This window comes from Gopherus evgoodei, chromosome 7 (assembly GCF_007399415.2).
Source record: "Gopherus evgoodei ecotype Sinaloan lineage chromosome 7, rGopEvg1_v1.p, whole genome shotgun sequence".
NCBI lineage: Eukaryota > Metazoa > Chordata > Testudines > Testudinidae > Gopherus > Gopherus evgoodei.
Genome location: NC_044328.1, coordinates 25,856,866 through 25,876,951, shown reverse-complemented (window position 1 = coordinate 25,876,951; position 20,086 = coordinate 25,856,866). Strand labels below are relative to the sequence as shown.

At 42.0% G+C, this 20,086-nt stretch overlaps 1 protein-coding gene across 4 annotated transcripts in view; it reads right to left on the bottom strand.

The window, feature by feature from the left end:
- The window catches only part of MGMT (O-6-methylguanine-DNA methyltransferase), a 324,659-nt gene that overhangs the window by 178,744 nt on the left and 125,829 nt on the right, over positions 1 to 20,086 (bottom strand). The window lies entirely within an intron of this gene.

Genomic DNA, 20,086 nt, shown 5'->3' with positions numbered 1-20,086 from the left:
AAGGCAAAAGTCTCTGACAACTGTGCACCTGGGTGCACACACACCTAGAATGGAATCAACATGAGCAAGCACTCAAAGAATAATGAATTTGTTTAAAATATAAAAAAAGATAGGCCTCAAATAAAAGTCAATAGTCAAAATTCTAAAAAAGTATTCCTACAGTTTGAAACGACCTTTATTAAATGAGATCTGGATCCAAAATTCTGTGAAACAAAATGTGTATATACGTATGTCCAGGCAAAGACAGGATGTTGTATATCTCAAACTGAATAAGCTCTGAGTGTAACTGAAACTCTTCAGCTGCATATTTCAGTGGGGTGACTGGTTAAACATATGCTAATCATGAGTTACTACAAGGTCTTTGAAGATTTTGTGATAGCTCCATTTCACTCAATGGCAGAAAATGTTATTTCAACATCTTGCTGTAAATCTCATAAAATTTCATGTAGTAACTGTGTAATTACCATGTGTCACCATTGTTACTGCAATTTTTGACACTTTGACCTCTTACAAAAATAAGCATTGGTACTTAAGCCAAACCACCCATACTTATGAACTATACAAATTTAACACTTAATAGCAACAGGCTGAAAAGGACTGAAGAGAATCTGTTCACCTCACCCCCTACAGAGATGTTGAAGACTAAAATTAAAATCTATAATGAGGCGGTTAGAGAAGCTATGGTAGAGTGAAAAATGATTGCCATCAAAATCCCAGGCTGCTGTTTGGTACAATTTATAGAATATTGTGTCCCTCACAGGAAAAAACAGAATGCTATTCTCAGGAGGGCGCTAACCCTTCTTCTAATGAGCTCTTAAATTATCTTTGTATGTAAAAAAGTAAGTAGGTAATATTCAAGCTAGCCATTCTACTTGTGAGGAACTGATGTAAGCTGTCAATATCTGTATAATATATATATATATATATATACACACACACACATATATACATATATATACACACACATATATATACACATATATATACACACACACACATATATATATATATACACACACATATATATATATATATACACACACATATATATATATACACACACACATATATATATATACACACACTCTCTCTCTCTCTCGCTATGTTTTATTCATAATATTTTATAATGAATTTAGTCTTATGGAAGGTAACCAGGTGACAGCCCTGCAGACCACTATCTACAGAATAGACACAGATAAGGCAGTAGCTGACCAAGAGCCTGTCGGTATTCAGCAGCACACACTACTGAGGTGTGATTTCTAAAGTGCACTCACGAGTTCCCTAGTGCACTTCAACTTAGTGCACTTTAAAAGAGTACTACCTGAAGGCACACTAAGTAACTTCCAGTGCACACCAGCAGGGTCAATATGGACCAATTAATGTGTAGCACATTAGCATACTTTTAAGTATCAGAGGGGTAGCTGTGTTAGTCTGGATCTGTAAAAAGCAATGAGTCCTGTGTATTGGAGCATAAGCTTTCGTGCGTCTGACGAAGTGGGTATTCACCCACGAAAGCTCATGCTCCAATACATCTGTTAGTCTTTAAGGTGCCACAGGACTCATTGTTGCTTTTCAGCATATTTTAGAAATCACACTCATTGTGCGCATTGCCCCACCGCATGGACAAGCCCCAATTTCACAATATTCAAGGTCCCTTGATCTGTGACTGTGCATTATTACTAAATTATGTTGCAAGGTCTCAGGAACTTTGTAGCAGGCCCCAGCATAGAAGAGAAAAACCCATCCCATCACCAGCTTGATACAGCCTGTCCCCTGCTGCTTCCATCTGTCCTACCACAGTTCAGAAACCTCATGTCCTTCCTTCTACTGCAAGACAGCTCTATATTCCCCTCCTCCAGAAGAAATGGCAACAGCCAAAGGATATAAAAGATACCTCAAAATCAGGCCTCAGGGAGCTGCAGTAAGAGAGGAGTTGGGAGTAGGGGAGGGGAAGGCTTGCTGAAGGAGTTGCTTGAGTCAACTCAGCAGGGCAGCCATATACCAGCTACAGATTCTAGTGTACTTTACGATAGTGTACATTGGAGTAACTATTCATTTCAATTGAGTTATTCTGACTTTCACCTATGTGATGGAGATCAGAATCTGGCCCATTAATACACATAACCTTGGGCCCATTTTATCCTGCCAATGTATGTCAGATCTGTTCTGGGGGGAATCCGCCTTTATAGATGAGTATGTTGTTCAATTACCCATACTCATCCCAAGCTTGGGTTCGCTGCTGACACTGCTAAGAACACTGCATAGTGGTATGTGCCAATTCTATCTTTCAACAAAGCCTCAGTGAGAAGCTCTGAATTAGTTTTAGTAATTAGCCATCACTATCCAACCAACAGCACGTGATGTTTTTTCTGGTAATATATCTAAAGATTTTGTTTGCATCTGGTAAACTAAACCCTGTTAATGGTTCTTTCCAAGGCTTTGTGGCCTCAATCAAGAAAACGTTTGTTAACCTCTGTTGTCCTCCAACTGCAAGCCAATTTCAAGTTTATTAAATTGAAACGGGACTTTAAAGGAATCAGAGCAACTATGCACTTGCCTGCATATACAAAATATAATTTCTTTGATTCAGTATAATCTACTTTTCATTACTGTCACAAGGACACTGAAATTATTGTACCACAAATTTTAATTTAAATGCTTAGGTGAACTCATCTATGGCATCTAACATTTTTGCTTGTTACCTGACTTTATATATACAGCCACTGAATCATGAAGTTCTTTTAAACCCGCTTAATTCATTCACATAGCAGAGCTTTGCAGTGCAATGGTTCCATTCTTATTGCACCTTGCTTTATGATGTACAAGAATGTTTTGTTTAGGAATATAGGAAAGTTCATTCCTTATCAGCCAAATTCCATCTAACCTGGCATCTTCTCTAACAGAGGTTAGTACCAGACACTTCAAAAGAAGGTGCAAGAATCATGTACCAACATGCTCAAAAGAAAAGTTATTTTTTAATTCCGGTTAGATAGTGGTAGCATTATGTTCTGAAGCATAAGGGTTTATACCTCTTTTATATCAAATGTAACTGTACATGTCATTATCCACATAAATGCCTAATCTGTGTTTTCATCCTGCTAAAGATATCGCAAAAACTGCCCTGTATCAGGGGTCCAAGAATCAGTTATTATTTGTGCTTTGTTTTAAGATCTTTCCCTCCCTCCCGTGAAAAACTTTTAGTTCTCAGTATAAAGTGATTTTATGCTCTCAAATTTGATACAGTACCCAGGGAAAATGGGTAGGGTGTGACAGCAAGTTCAAATAAGGGAGAAAAAGATAGAGGGCTACTAGGATGAGCAGCCACTATGAATCAGCCAATGGGATTCTGTCAGTTTCTTAAGAATCATACTGTTAGATTTTGGGGCTGCCTGAGAGCGTGTTTAAAGAGGAACTAATAAATCAATCATAAGCATTTGAAGAGCCAGGATCACCTAGCAGACCAAATTTCTCTGTAACACTGCCACCCCTATTTTGATTCACACATTTTCCTTAAATACACTAAATGAAGGAGCTCACATAATCCAGGAATTAACAAGTGAAGTAACACACTGATGAACAAGCTGTAGAAGAAAAGCACCATTAGATAACAGAATAAAACCTGCTTGTTCACAAAAATAACACAGTCAAACCAACAAGAACAAAAGCAAAAGGTGGAAGAGAGCAGTGAAACAGAAAGAATGTATCAAATGTATACAAAAAGGAAAGCAGCGTGAGGGCAAGAAGCCAGACACATTACACATGACATAAGTAAATAAATCAAAGGAAGTGAGATTAAAACCAGAATTAACTGGAGGAGGGGGAGATCTATAGCACCTGCACAGAGGTGTCCACCCCATGGAGATTAATATCACACAGTCTATGAAAAATATGATTTGTAGTGGCTGAACAGAGATAGTATGAAAAAAGTCACATTTCAAAATCAGACACAGGAAAAAAAATCACTATCACCATATGATGAATTTCAATCTACAACAGCATCCATCAGAAAACACAATCGTATCTGTTTGTCAAAAAGCTCATGATAATTTGATTTTACATTGCAACTGATGCTTCAACTACCTCAGTTTAAAAACAAAAAGAGAGGAGGTTCAGCTTTCAAAATCAATTTTACAAACAAATATTTTCAGCTGAAATAATGCACATTAATATTGGAGAAATAATTTTCAAAATTAAGCTGTTTTTCACTTTTGAAAAACAAACTCATTTTCCAGTGACTAATGAAGTATCACTGACTATCCATTCCTGATGACCTCTACTCATATGCACAGTCTGTGCGATGTCTTCTTTGACTGTTGTTCAGGTTACGTTACCCCACATTGAAAGGTAAACATTCAGTAAAACTGGTTGAAAAAGGAACAACAAAAAGTAGAAATTTTGGAAAACTGGAAATTGTTTTCTATCCTACTTTATTTTATTATTGTCCAGTGTTTTCCAAAATTTTCCACAGACATTCACAAAAACAAGAAACAGAAAAAAATTAAGAAATCCATGTTCAATCACTGATACGCCATTTGGCAGTCTCTTATTTCTCTGTGCTTCCATTACTATCCCATCTGTAAATGAAGAGAATAATGTTTTATATACTTTTCCCACCTGACACACATACGTATGCCTGACACTTGCCTCCCAAGGCAAGTACTCTTCTCTCAGTCAAATCAGTGAAGAAGGGCTCATGGGGGGCAGTGGAAGTGCTTCAAAGACATACTGAAAATACTTGTTAAAAAGGGAGGCATCAACCCAACAAACTGGGAGGGCTTGGTGCAGAGCAGAACACAGTGGCGCCACACCATACACCAGCCACAGCTCACTTTAAGGAGAAGAGAGGTGCTCACGAGACAGAGAAGCAACAAAGGAGGAAAGAAAGGGCACAACAGTCCAGCCAACAACTATGTATCCTCCAACATTACACCTATCACTTTTGTGGGAAAATCTCCAGGGCACAAATTGGGCTCCTCAGCCACTTAAAAACCCACCAAGGAACCTCTTCAGCAGACATCATCGTCGCATCGAGGGACAGCCAAAGAAGCATACTTTGAGATCTATCACTGAAAAAACTATTTATTACTATTTACTTTTTAAACATGAGAAATTTCATCCCCAAAATGGGTATACTGCAAGATAATGAAAACAGTTTTACAGTGAAATGGCTTTCAAAAATGTGTTTTCACTGCTTGTGATGTGATCCACTTTACACTATATCTAAGTGTAGGCCAGTATCTAGCCCAGTATCCTGTCTTCTGAGATTGACTGGTGCCCAGATGCTTCAGAGGGAGCAAACAGAACAGGGCAATTTATTGAGTGATCCATCCCATCATCTAGTCCCAGATTTTATCAGTTAGAGATGTAGGGACACCCAGAGCATGGGGTTGCGTCCCTGATCATCTTGGCTAATAGCCATTAATGGTCCTATAGGCCATGAACCTGGTTATACTTTCAGCCTTCATGACATCCCCAGCAACAAATTCCACAGGTTGACTGAGTTGTGTGAAGCACTTCCTTTTGTTTGTTTTAAACCTGCTGCCGAATAATTTCACTGGCTGACCCTTGGTCCTTGCATTATGCGAAGGGGTAAATAACATTTCCTTATTCACTTTCACCACACCATTCATGATTTTATAGCCCACTATCATATACTGCCTTAGTCATCTCTTTCCTAAAATGAACAGTCTCATTCTTTTTAATATCTCCTCATATGAAAACTGTTCTATACCTCTAATAATTTTTGTTGCTGTTCTTTGTACTTTTTCCAGTTCTAATATATCTTTTTTGAGATGCACTGACCAGAAGTATACGCAGTGTTCAAGGTGTGGGAGTACCATGGAATAATATAGTGGCATTATGATATTTTCTGTTTTAATATCTATCCCTTTTCTAATGGCTCCTAACATTTTGTTAGGTTTTTTGATCCCTGCTGCATACTGAGCAGATGTTTTCAGAGAACAATCTGCAATCTCTTTTTTAAATGGCAACAGTTAATTTAGGCACCATCATTTTGTACGTACAGTTGGGGATTATGTTTTCCAATGTGCATTACTTTGCATTTATCAACCCTGAATTTCATCCTCCATTTTGTTGCCAAGTTACCTAGTTTTGTCAGATCCTTTTGTAACTCTTTGCAGTCAGCTTTGGACTTGAGTAATTTTGTATTGTCTGCAAACTTTGCCACCTCACTTTTTACCCCTTTTCCCAAATCCTTTATGAATACGTTGAATAGCACTGCTCCCAGTACAACTCCTTGGGGGACCCTCTTATTTACCTCTTTCCACTATGAAAACTGACCATTTATTCTTTATTTTCTGTCTTTTAACCAGTTACTAACCATGAAAGGACCTTCCCTCTTATTGTATAACTTTACTTTCCTGAAGAGACTTTGGTAAGAACCTTGTTAAAGGCTTTCTGAATGTCCAAGTTCACTATATCCACTGGATCACCCATGTCACATTCGCTGACACCCTTGAAGAATTCTGATAGATTGGTGAGGCATGATTTCCCTTTACAAAAGCCGTGTTGACTCTTCCCCAACATCTCATGTTCATCTATGTCTGATAATTCTGTTCTTTACTATAGTTTCCACAATTTGCCTGGTACTGAAGTTAGGCTTACTGGCCTGTAATTACCAGGATCACCTCTAGAGCCCTTTTTAAAAATCAGTGTCACACTAGCTATCTGGTGCCAAGGCTGATTTAAGCAATAGGTTACACACCCCAGTTAGTAGTTCTGCAATTTCATATTTGAAAACTCTTGGATGAATAGCATCTAGCCCTAATGACTTATTACTATTTAATTTACTAATTTGTTCCTAAACCTCCTCTCTATTCACACCTCAATCTGGGACAGTTCTTCAAATCTGTCACCTAAAAAGACTGTCTCTTTCTCACCAATGGAAAGAACTCATTTACATTCTCCACAATGGTCTTGCCTTTCTCGAGTGCTCTTTTAGCACCATGATCATGGAGTGGCCCCATGGATTGTTTGGCAGGCTTCCTGCTTCTGATGTACTTTGTTTTTGTGTCTTTTGCTAGTTGCTCTTCAGAATTTTTTTTTTTTGGCCTGCCTAATTATACTTTTAAGAATGAATTGCTGGAGTTTATATACTTTGGTAAGATACTTTCAATTTTTAAAGAATGTCTTTTTGCCTCTTTTACCTTATTTGATAGGTATAGTACCAGTTTTTTGGTTCTCTTACCCTTTTTTTTTTTTTTTAAATTGGGGTATACATATAGTTTGATCCTCTATTATGGTGTTTTAAAAAAAATTTCATTCAGCTTGCAGGCATTTCACTTGTGACTGTTCCTTGTAATGTCTGTTTAATTAGCCTCCTCATTTTAGTGTAGTTACCTTTTTGAAGTTAAACACTACCATAGTGGGTTTCTTTAGTATTTCTCCCACCAAGGATTCTAGGGAGACTGATGTTAATATTAAATATAAAAATAACTTGTTACAAATAACAAATGATTAAATAATTAAAAATGTAATTCTGGCAGACAGAGAATGCTGTCTGGCTGTGCACCACAGTCTGATTTCAGTCTCTATGTACCAAACTCTTGTCTTAGTAAGGTGACCTTTGAGTCAGTTTGCTCCAGTTCTCTGCAGGCTATGTGGCCTTACGTGACTGTTCCTTCTGTCTGCAAATCTTAAACTCAACCTCAGACAACCACACGATGAAAGGAAAACACCTTAGAGAGGTCAGTTTGAGCAAAATAAATGTGACTGGGTTAAATGATATTATTCCTGTTTTTTCTTTATATCTACAGGCTAGGGAGTAAAGATGGTCACTATAGTGTACTAAACCACCAAAGGCAGTCAGTGCTGTATTAAAAGAGCACAGAAGACTTAGGAATGTCATTTTTATAATTGTACATGTTTGATTTGAATATTATCAGAGGAAACGTATATACAGGAGAACCGTATTAATTTATACAAATGATTGGAGGACCCATAGCTAGCTAGCAAGTGAAGTAACACAAAGCAAGACAATGTACCACAAAATGTACTTTGTTAATAACTGTAGTTTCTTGAGAGGGGTCTAAGGAATAAAAGAAGAAAGTGTGAGGGTACACCCAAAGCCATGAACTGCATCTGAAAATTAACACACTAATTTTATTCTACAGTAGATGTCTGGAGTTTCCAAGGTGCTCTTACAGCAACATTTGGACTATCATGGAAACCCAAACCATATGGCCCTACCTGTCACTGTGCAACTCTAGAGAAAAACCTACCACATATTACTCGTTCATTAGCCCATTCATTTATAAGCTGATCCCCCAAGATGGTTAGGTAAAAATAGCAAAAGCTGTATGACCCTTTCAAAAGCCGATTCTATATTTCAGGGGTTGGCAAACTTTGGCTCTTGGCCCATTAAGGTAAGCCTCTAGAAGGCCTGGATGTTTTGTTTAACTGAAGCGTTCACAGTCACGGAGCCTCTCAGCTACCAGTGTCTGCAGTTTGCCATTCCCAGCCAATGGGAATTCAATGATTCCATAGAATTCCACAGAGTTTAAAATAATCAAATATTGGTGTAGACCCGTTTATAAGCCGATCCTCATTCTTTGATGCATCACTTTTTTTACCAACAATATTCGGCTTATGAACAAGTATAAAACGAAATGTAAGGATAAACAAAAATAGATCTGTGACTAGGGTTTTTGATTTCAAAAGGGCTAACTTTAAAGAATTAAGGAAATTAGTTAGGGAAGTGGATTGGACTGAAGAACTTGGGGATCTAAAGATGGAATTATTTCAAGTCAAAGTTGCAGAAATGATCAGAAGCCTGCATCCCAAGAAAAGGGAAAAAATTCATAGGCAGGAATTGTAGACCAAGCTGGATGAGCAAGCATCTCCAAGAGGTGATTAAGAAAAAGCAGAACGCCTACAAGGAATGGAAGATGGGAGTGATCAGCAAGGAAAGCTACTTTATTGAGGTCAGAACATGTAGGGATAAAGTTAGAAAGGCCAAAAGCATGTAGAGTTGGACATTGCAAAGGGAACTAAAATCAATAGTAAAAGGTTCTATAGCCATATAAATAAGAAGAAAACAAAGAAAGAAGAAGTGGGACCGCTAAACACTGAGGATGGAGTGGAGGTTAAGGATAATCCAGGCATGGCCCAATATCTAAACAAATACTTTGCCTCAGTCTTTAATGAGACTAATGAAGAGCTTAGGGATAATGGTAGAATGACGAACAGGAATGAGGATATGGAGATAGATATTACCACATCTGAGGTAAAAGCCAAACTCGAACAGTTTAATGGGATTAAATCAGGGGGCCCAGATAATCTTTATCCAAGACTATTAAAGGAACTGGCACATGAAATTGTAAGCCCATTCGCAAGGATTTTTAATGAATCTGTAAACTCAGGGTTTGTATCGTATGACTGGAGAACTGCTAACACAGTTCCTATCTTTAAGAAAGGGGAAAAAAGCGATCCGGGCAACTACAGGCCTGTCAGTTTGACATCTGTAGTATGCAAGGTCTTGGGAAAAATTCTGAAGGAAAAAGTAGTTAAGGACATTGAGGTAATTGGCAACTGGGACAAAATACAACATGTTTTTACAAAAGGTAGATCATGCCAAACCAACCTGATCTCCTTCTTTGAGAAGGTAACAGATTTTTTAGACAAAGGAAATGCAGTGGATCAAATTTACCTTGATTTCAGTAAGGCATTTGATACGGTTCCACATTGGGAATTATCAGTTAAACTGGAAAACATGGGGAGCAATATGAAAATTGAAAGGTGGATAAGGAACTGGTTAAAGGGGAGACTACAATGGGTCATACTGAAAGGTGAATTGTCAGGCTGGAGGGAGTTACTAGTGGAGTTCCTCAGGGATCGGTTTGGGGACCAATCTTATTTTATCTTTTTATTACTGACCTTGGCACAAAAAGTGGGAATGTGCTAATAAAGTTTGCGGATAACAAAAAGCTGGGAGGTATTGCTAATACAGAGAAGGACCAGGATATCACACAGGAAGATCTGGATGACCCTGTAAACCGGAGTAATAGTAGTAGGATGAAATTTAATAGTGAAAAGCGCAAGGTCATGCATTTAAGGATTAATAACAAGAACTATTGTTATAAGCTGGGGAGGCATCAGTTGGAAGTAACAGAGGAGGAGAAGGACCTTGGAGTATTGGTTGATCACAGGATGACTATGAGACACCAATGTGATATGTCTGTGAAAAAAGCTAATGCGGTCTTGGGATGCATCAAGCGAGGTATTCCAGTTGAGATAAGGAGGTGTTAGTACCATTATACAAGGCACTGGTGAGACCTCATCCGGAATCATGTGTGCAGTTCTGGTCTCCCATGTTTCAGAAGGATGAATTCAAATTGGAACAGGGAAGGGCTACTAGGATGATCTGAGGAATGGAAAACCTGTCTTACGGAAGGAGACTCAAAGAGCTTGGCTCGTTTAGCCTAACCGAAAGAAGGCTGAGGGGAGATATGATTGCTCTCTATAAATATATCAGAGGGATAAATACCAGGGAGGGAGAGGAATTATTTAAGCTCAGTGCCAATGTGAACACAAGAACAAATGGATATCAATTGGCTATCGGGAAGTTTAGACTTGAAATTAGACAGAGGTTTCTAATCATCAGAGGAGTGAAGTTCTGGAACAGCCTTCCAAGGGGAGTAGTGGGGGCAAAAGACATATCTGGCTTCAAGACTAAGCTTGGTAAGTTTATGGAGGGGATGGTATAATGGGATAGCCTAATTTTGGCAATTAATTCATCTTTGACTACTAGCGGTAAAATGCCCATTGGCTTGTGATGGGATGTTAGATGGGGTGGGATCTGAGTTACTACGGAGAATTCTTTCCAGGGTGTCTGGCTGGTGAGTCTTGCCCTCATGCTCAGGGTTTTGCTGATCACCATATTTGGGATCGGGAAGGAATTTTCCTCCAGGGCAGATTGGCAGAAGCCCAGGGGATTTTCACCTTCCTCTGCAGCCTTGGGCATGGGTCACTTGCTGGAAGGTTTTCTGCACCTTGAAATCTTTAAACCATGATTTGAGGACTTCAGTGGCTCAGACACAGGTTTGATACAGGAGTGGGTGGGTGAGATTCTGTGTCCTGCGTTGTGCAGGAGGTCAAACTAGATGATCATAATGGTCCCTTCTGACCTTAAAGTCTATGGTATATTCCCCTCGTGCATCTTTCAGGATCACCACTGAGAATAGACCTTTTATTTCTTTATTTATTTGCAATTTATGTTTAGATAAATTACTTAAGACTTTCTTTACTGCTTTCCATCGGTTACAGTTTCGTTACGTAGCAGATGAGGCCAAGTCAGACACAGAAGGAGTGAGGAAAGTCTTCACTACTTCATGGTTTTCATGGCATCTATCGTATAAATTGGTGGTATTCAGACCTCAGTGGTTCAGGAACCAAACTAGTGATCAATAATATCCAAAAAAGCTACAATACTATGAGTTCCTTGTTTCATTTACACTCCCCCTCCCATATTATGTATATGTATTCTCACAGCAAAACAATTCTCATAGCAAAATGACTGACCAAATATTCTACAATCGGTTAATAACACAGTAAAAACATCCTGACTGTTCAATAATTAAATCACATAGCGTTTTAATATAATGTGCTGCAAAGAGCTGCAGGAAACACACTGAAGAGCCACTTACGGCTCCCGAGCCTCAGTCTGTGTCTCACTGGTATAGATAAAGTTTCCTGCATGTGAAATGGCAACCTGCGATTACAGTCCATTTATAGGTTTTGCTGGCAAGATTTTCATGACTTCCTTGGAGATGTACTCCTTTCCTGATTCTGCAAAACACTAAAAACCTGCAAAGAGGGCAACATTCCAGTCTGGAAGTGACCTATTTGTTTGAATACAGATATTACTCTTCACTTCCCGTCCCACCTATTAGTAAGTTTGCCTGACACTGACCATTCTAATATCCTATTTTCAGTGGCTTACAGAGGTGCCAAACCTTCAACATTTGGGCTGACACTTTTCATTCCTAGCTGTTATGTGCGAGGGGAAGGAGGGCTGTTAGAGGATATGAAAATTTTCATGCAAAATGGTTCAGCTGTTTCCAAGAATAAGGATAGAAAAAAATGTTTTAGCCATGTTAAAAAATTCTGGTAACCATTTTTTAAAAAAAACCTGTAAGTACCTCCATGCTTTGGAGCAGGGACTTGAAATTTGGCATGTGGTCACCTGTGTGTCATGTCTGTGCCTTTTACCATCTGCGTGAAAAATCTGCCCAACTTTAGCTGAGTTATGAGCCTTTGAAAACTGCAGTCTACACAAGCTCAGTGGAGACTTTACATTTTAGCACTAATATCTCTGACGATTCCATCACTAAGCTCTGGGCTGCTGTGAGGTCCAGCTCCAGACATGTGAACTGAGAGCATGCAGGCTGTCTGTCCTCTATTCTCAATGACTCTCTGCTGGGCCCAGGCAGCATGGAGGAGGAAGCCCTCTAATGCAAACGCAGGGGGGACAAGTGTTTGGGGAGCGGGGGCCCGGTATATTAGGGCAAAAAGCCTGGTGGAGGAGTGGAAGCTAGGATTGGAGGAACACAACTGAGACTGGCTGCACAAGTAGATGAGACTGGGAAATGGGAGCCAGTGGGGTTGAGGGAAAGGAGGAGGAGACTGAAATCAGATGAAGAGCTGGTGATAGACTGAGATTGGGTGAGAAGGGAGACTAGTATTGAGAACTGGGAACCAGTGGAGCAGGGGAGGTGCAGGCTGAGAAATAGTATTGCAAAGATCCGAACAGTAACACCTCTGTCTTGCTCTTCGTTATTTAGGAGACCTGTTTCACTAATCCTTAGCACCAGTTTCAAATAACAATAGAAATCTGTAAATATAGAATTGTATCTCTCATTTCAGGATATCCAAGAGGACTTCCTAAAGTGCATTGTCCATGTGCTGTTGATGCCATGCAGAGTGCATGTTCTCTGGGCACTCCCTGCTCACCCAAGCACTCTGGGATAGCTGCTTATAGTCTCAGAAAATCTACCAATGCACACATGGTTTATGGCATGGTAGGAATGGGCATGCAAACATTCCTATAATGGGAACAACACTGTTGTGTGGAAGCAAACTGAACTGTGTTAATTTGTAACCACTTAAGGTGACAGAGCCTTTTATTAGTTACCAAACCAAGTTCTAAAGAGTTGAGTGTAATGTAATGGGGTCTTAAACTAGTTAGATATGAGCATCACACAGAAAGCTATTAAACGGCAGCTAAAATTGCTGACTTCTAAACAATTAGATATGAAATTATAGAACAAATTCCACACCACTAAAGTAATAGTGATAACAGTATAAAAAGTAATGCTATGAAAACACTAGAAGTCGCCAATTCTCTGCCTCCCCCCTATTATTTAGGCCACATGGCAGTTGACAGAATTGTCCAGAAAACGTTTTTAAATACTAAAAAAAAGAAAGAAAAACGGTTACTTACCTTTTCATAATGGTTGTTCTTTGAGATGTGTTGCTCACGTCCATTCCATTCTAGGTGTGTGTGCGCCCATGTGAACAGTCGTTGGAGACTTTTGTCTTAGTGGTATCCATAAGGTCGGCTATAGCTCCCTCTTGAGTATCATGCTCATGCGTTGTATATTAGGCGTGTCAAGGTTCCTTCCCCATTCTGAACTTTAGGGTACAGATGTGGGGACCTGCATGGACACTTCTAAGCTTAATTACCAGCTTAGATTTGGTATCGCTGCCATCATCCAGAATTTTCCGTGTCTGGATCACTCCCTTTCCCCCGAAAACCTTCCCCTCCCTGGGCAGCCTTGAGAGACTCCTTCACCAATTCCCTGGTGAGTCCAGATCCAATCCCTTGGATCTTAAAACAAGGAGAAATTAACCATCTCCCCTCCCTTCTCCTACCAACTCCTGGTGGATCCAGATCCAACCCCCTTGGATCTAAAAACAAGGAAAAAATCAATCAGGTATTAAGAAAAAGGCTTTTAATTAAAGAAAAGGAAGGTAAAAGAAAACCTTCTGGGAGAGATTAGCATACCAGCTACTCTCACAGACAACAGATTCAAAACACAGAGGATGTTCCCCTGGGCACAAATTTAGTTACACACACACAAAAAATACCCAAATACCCAATTTGATTCTACCTCTAATTGCATAAGACAGGTTACAAAGAAATAAACATAAACCTATTTAGTCCTTTCTAAAACTTACTACTCTGACAAGAGGCTGGTTCCTTGATCTTTTTCACTCCGGCTGAAACTGAAACTCTCAACAAAGGAAAAACTTCCCTCCTTCCTTTTGAAACATCTTGTTCCCCCATTGGTCCCTCTGGTCAGGTGTTAGCTAGGCTAGGTGAACTTTTTAACCCTTTACAGGTAAAAGAGGCATTAACCCTTAACCATCTGTTTATGACAAGGCGCCACCGACCCTACGCCCTCTCAGTTCCTTCTTGCTGGCAACACTCAGAGGAGTAGGAGGGCAGGTAATGGAATGGACATGAGTAACATCTCGAAGAACAATAGTTATGAAACGGTAGGTAACGTTTCTTTCTTCTTCGAGTGCTTGCTCATGTCGATGCCATTCTAGGTGACTCACAAGCAGTATCCTCAGAAATGGGCTCGGAACTCACAGTCTAGTGCAGGGGTGGCCAACCTGTGGCTCCGGAGCCACGTGCGGCTCTTCAGACGTTAATATGCGGCTCCTTGTATAGGCACCAACTCCAGGGCTGGAGCTACAGAAGCCAACTTTTCAATGTGCCGGGGACGATCACTGCTCAATCTCTGGCTCTGCCACAGGCCCTGCCCCCTCCCGAGCCTGCAGTGCCCTTGCTCCTCCCCCTCCTCCCCAGAGCCTCCTGCACACCACAAAACAGCTGATCAGGAGGTGCAGAAAGGGAGGGGGAGGTGCTGATCGGCAGAACTGCCAGTAGGTGGGAGGCTCTGGGACCAGGGTGGGGGAGCTGATGGTGGGCTGCTGACTTATTACTGTGGCTCTTTGGCAATGTACATTGGTAAATTTTGGCTTATCAGGCGCAGGTTGGCCATCCCTGGTCTAGCGGCTTGCAGTACTGCTCTACCAAAGCCACCATCGTTCCTAACCTGCAGGATAAATGCATAATGGGACGTGAATGTGTTAATGGATGATCCAGTGGCCACCCTACCGATGTCCTGGACGCTGCACGATCTTTCATCCTATTGGCCACCACGACAAATAATTGCATTGACTTGCAGAATGGCTTGGTCCTTTCAACGTAGAAAGCTAGCACTCTCCTGACACCTAGGGAATGCAATCTATGCTCCTCCAACTTATGTGGCTTTGGGGAAAAAACAGGCAAGTAAATGTCCTGACCCGTATGAAACTGTGACACCACCTTGGGCAGGAAAGTCAGGTGTGGCTACAGCTGGACCTTGTTTTTGTAGAAGACTGTATAGGGTGGTTCCAAGGTAAGCACTCTAATCTCACAGACCCGACAGACAGATGTTATTGCAACCAAGAACGTGACCTTCCATGAAAGGAGGAGGAGAGAACAGGAAGCCAGACGCTCGAAGGGGGCGTGTGTCCCGTGAGCTGCAACAGCATGAGATTCAGGTCCCACAGAGGGACAGTGTCCCTGACATGTGGAAAGAGGCACTCGAGGCCCCTGAGGAACCTGGCAGTCATGTCCTGGATAATAACCGACCTACGCTTGAGCGGCAAATGGAAGGCCAAAATAGCGGCCAAGTGGACCTTGATAGATGAAAGGGACAGGCCTTAGAGGTTGAGATGCAGAAGGTAGTTCAGGATGAACTGCAGTAAGGCCTGCTCGGGCTGAATGCCTTTATCTGAGGTCCAACAAGCAAACTGCTTTTGTTTGGCCAGGTAGGTCGTTCTGATGGAGGGCTTTTTGCTGCCGAACAGGGCCTTCTGGACAGCAGCTTAGCACTCCTGCTCCTCTGCACTTAACAATGCAGCACCCAAGCTGTGAGGTGCAGCACCACCAGGTTCAGATGCAGAAGACTGCTGTGGTTTTGGGACAGTAGCTATGTTCCCTATAAGCTGCACGGTTCGGTGGTTGCCCAGGAGAGATTCAAGTGCTGCACAACTGATTAGCAGAGCCATGCACATCCAGTTGGCAGTATGTGTTCAGGTGCTCGACCTCGCTGCTTTTCAGCCACGTTGCTCCTGCAACTGCTCTTGGTACCCTCCTGCTGGCTATGCAGAGCGTGGGGGGGCGGGGGAGGAAAGGATGCTGATGTCAGGGTGTCGTCCCCTCACCCCCATCTCCACAAAGCAGTGTAGAGGGGACAGGGCTCAGGACTTGTAGCAGTTCTAAGGTTTGAACAAACCGTCAGGTGAGTGCGTGCCTTAAAGAGACTACACACTCCTCAGCAGCCAGCAAGGAAAATCTCTCTCTCTCTCTCTCTCTCTCTCTCTCTCTCACACACACACACACACACACACACACACACACACACACACACACACACACACTCTTACTTACTTACTTACTTACTTCTTGGTACTTCTTGCAATGCACATATATTCTCTGTGTTATTTTAGTTTTTTTAATGGTCTATGCATTTCATAATTTGTATTTCTTTCTTACAATTTAGTTCTGTGAGTAGTGAGTTCTAAAATGCCTAACTTTTCCTAGCTGAAATAATTATTCCTACTGGTAACTTTTAAAAATATATATATTATATCAGGTTTGTTGTTTCCGCTGGTGGCACACATCTGCACATTACCTTGGTGCACATAAAATTTATTCTGCATATGGGTGGCACATTTATTCTGCACCCTGGCCACCGAGCCCACAGAGTCCCAGGCCATCTGGAGGGCACTTCTCACCACTGTTTTGCTCTTGTCCACCAAGGCAGCAAACTTCTCGGCTCAGTCCTGTGGGAGGCCCTCCTTAAACTTGCTGATGGAGTCCCACGGTTGAAGTTGTACCTGCCTAGTAGGGCCTGATGGTTAGACACCTGAAATTGCAGGCTGGCTGTTGAATAAGATTTTCTGCCAAATAAGTCCAGTCTCTTGGCTTCTTTATTTTTTGGTGCGCCACTTGTCTGTCCCTCCCTGTCCATTTTGTTGATGATGGACACATCCAGGTGTCCTGCTGGAAGGTGGGTGTGCAGGTAACTCAAACCCTTTTGTGGAGATATATTTATTTTCCACCTTCTTGGAGGTAGGTGGAATGGAAAAGGGTGTCTGATACACAAACTTGGCAATTTTAAGGACTCCTGGGTGGATGGGCAATGCAACTTTGGGCCGGGGTGGAGGAGAGTATGACATTAAAGCAGTGATTGTACTGCTGCGCTCCCTGACCTCCAAGTTCAGGTTGGCAGTCTGGCTTGGTGCTTGAAGTCATCCGGGGGGTTGTTTCTGTGCGAAGGGTCCACCACCATTTCGTCTAGAGACAAAGATGACTGCCCAGACAGAGGAGGGGCGGCTTCCCCATGCTCATCTGGAGAAGGCTTCTTGGGCATCAGGGCCTGCTTTGTCGCCCCCACATCGGATCTGGCACCATGCTCCGACTCGGGTGCTGGCTGTGTCAAGAGCAGCTTGTCTGATGCGGCCTGTGAGGAATGGTGGGAATACAGGACCAGCATAACAGGTACACCCCATGGGTTCCAGTACTGCCACGAGCGGGCCATTGCCCCTGCCTCCATGCCGCTGCCGCAGGATCCGCACTGGTCTCGCAGGCCAGTAATAATTCGCCTTTTATAGGTGAGGGGCTGAACTCCCCTTCAAGCTCAGAATTGCCTTTCAGTGACCAGGGTGGAGCCACACATGCCTGAGTCTGCTGACTGATCCTTGTCAGCAACTGGTAAAGAGAAGGTGAAGACCACATCACCTGCCTGAAGAGCGGTACTGAGGAGCCAGAGAACAGTGCCATGACTGTGAACGATCCCACAATGGGGAGTGATCGATGCCTGGGAGACCACCTAGGCGATGGTGATATCCGCTTGAGGGCTCTCCTCATGGAGGCTGCACTTTGTCCTACCTCAGTGCCTTCACAATTGGACTCCACACCCAGCATCTTGGCATCAGCATACAGCACATCATGGGCACTGGAAGCCACATGGCATCGTTTCCCCTCCCCAGTGCCTAAGAAGTGGACAAAGTTGATGGGCCTGCTGGCACTGCAGAAGAAGGGGGCTTTGGGCAAAGGACCTGTGTCAGGCCACATGCCCACCACGGAGCTGCGTGTAGCCCAGCCAGGGACCTACCTCCAACTCCTGTGAATGGCAGGGAGTCCCGGCCCCAATGGGGTCACCTGTGCCAAAAGCAGGCCCAACGGCCAAAGAGCAAGTAGGTTGGCCAGCACTGCAGACACCAAGCCAGATGATACACTCAGCTAAGGCCCCGGCATTTATGGGCAAGCCAGTTATGGGACTGCCCTCTAAAGTAGCAGAGTGTCCCCTCTCTCCTGACTGTACCTGTTGGTCCCCTTCACCATCGCAACCTTGGTCCCTGGTTAGAAGACACGGGTCCTCGATGCCAAGGTCTCCATCTGCAAGGCATGGGACACCTGAGTCATGACGCCAATCCCCCAAACACCTCAGACAGCTCTCATGGGGGTCACTAATGGGTATCAGCCAGCTGCATGATGAGCATGGGGAACGGGGCATTTCCTGCTCCGAGGTGAAGTCCCAGCTCGGACTCTAACTCCTAAACCACTACACTAACACTTAAAAGTATAAGTAAGTACCTATCAACTAACAACAAAGAAGACAGAACAATGGACTGTAAGAACTGCTAATGCTCTTCCAACAAGGCGCTCTGATCTACTGTCACAGGTGGTAAGAAGGAACCGAGAGGGTATAGGATTGGCAGCGCCTAATATATCAATGCATGAACGCGGCACTCAAGGGGGAGCTACAGCTGACCCTACGATGACTGTGCACGTGGGCATGTGCATACCTAGAATGGAATCAACATGAGCAAGCACTCGAAGAACCCTTAACTATTAAGGAGCCTCAGTACTTTCAACTGCATTTGTTGACATTTGGGCATTCTTATGTTGCTAAAATCTTGTGCAACATTTTGAAGTTTGTCCCTTACATGGCTCAAATGTGTGAAAAGCAGTAAAAGAGGAGTGTGGGAGGAAAAGGCAGGAAATAATTTAGGTTACAAGCATCTAGATCCTTAGATAACCATGAGACCACAAAATTACCTACTGTCTTTTCAAAATAATCATCTCTGGTCTCTACACAGGACCAGGGAAGATTGAAACTGTTGTTGACCTGGAAGAAGTAACAGAGGATTCAGCATTCAGTACTGAAGAGCAATTTATAAGAAAATAAAGCTGAATGGGTAATATGACATATTTCTGTCAACATATGAAACAAAAGTGTCCTCTTCATTTCCTCTTATTAAAATAATTATGACAACCTATGTTAGTCTTTTTTCAAGCCTGGCATTTTCACAAGGTGACCATCCTTTTAAGAATAAGGTTAAATAATAATAGAAACATACTTCTGATATGCACAGGTCATTTGACATTAAGCTTACTTGCTTTCAGAAACAGCAGCAGTTAGGAGTTTGTGCACTGAGTGTAATTGAAGTGATTTAACTTCTTATTTTAACAAGAGGGTAATTAGAGCTCTCTGCTAAGCTGACATACATGTAACAAAACCAGGTCAAGCCACAGTATAATGACAAGCTTCTCTGTGTTATGTAACTCAACCAGAACTAGGTTTGTTTCTAGTTTTCCAACTTTGCTGTCAATTGCTCACTATAAAACTGCAAATCAGATGTAGTCCAGTGTGAAATTTTCCCACAGCTGTCAAATAATAAACTTGCGAGGCTCTGAAAAGAGAATTTAGTTCACTAACCACAATATACATTCAATTTTACTTCCTGCATGACCAGTACATCTATCTGAGCTGCTTGTGCAAAACCTTTGGGGAGTTAATAGGACACATTTAAGAACACAGTGTTAATCCAGTTATCCTCTATGCTGCTAATTATCCATATAGGCAGTTACAGTGGTGACACAAGTTAATTATCATCCTGTAGCAGGAGTTACAATACCATAAGTCAATTTCCTCACTGTAATGCATGACACTAACACTGCATGATGTCATGGCTAAACAGAAATTATCTGGTGTCAGCACTG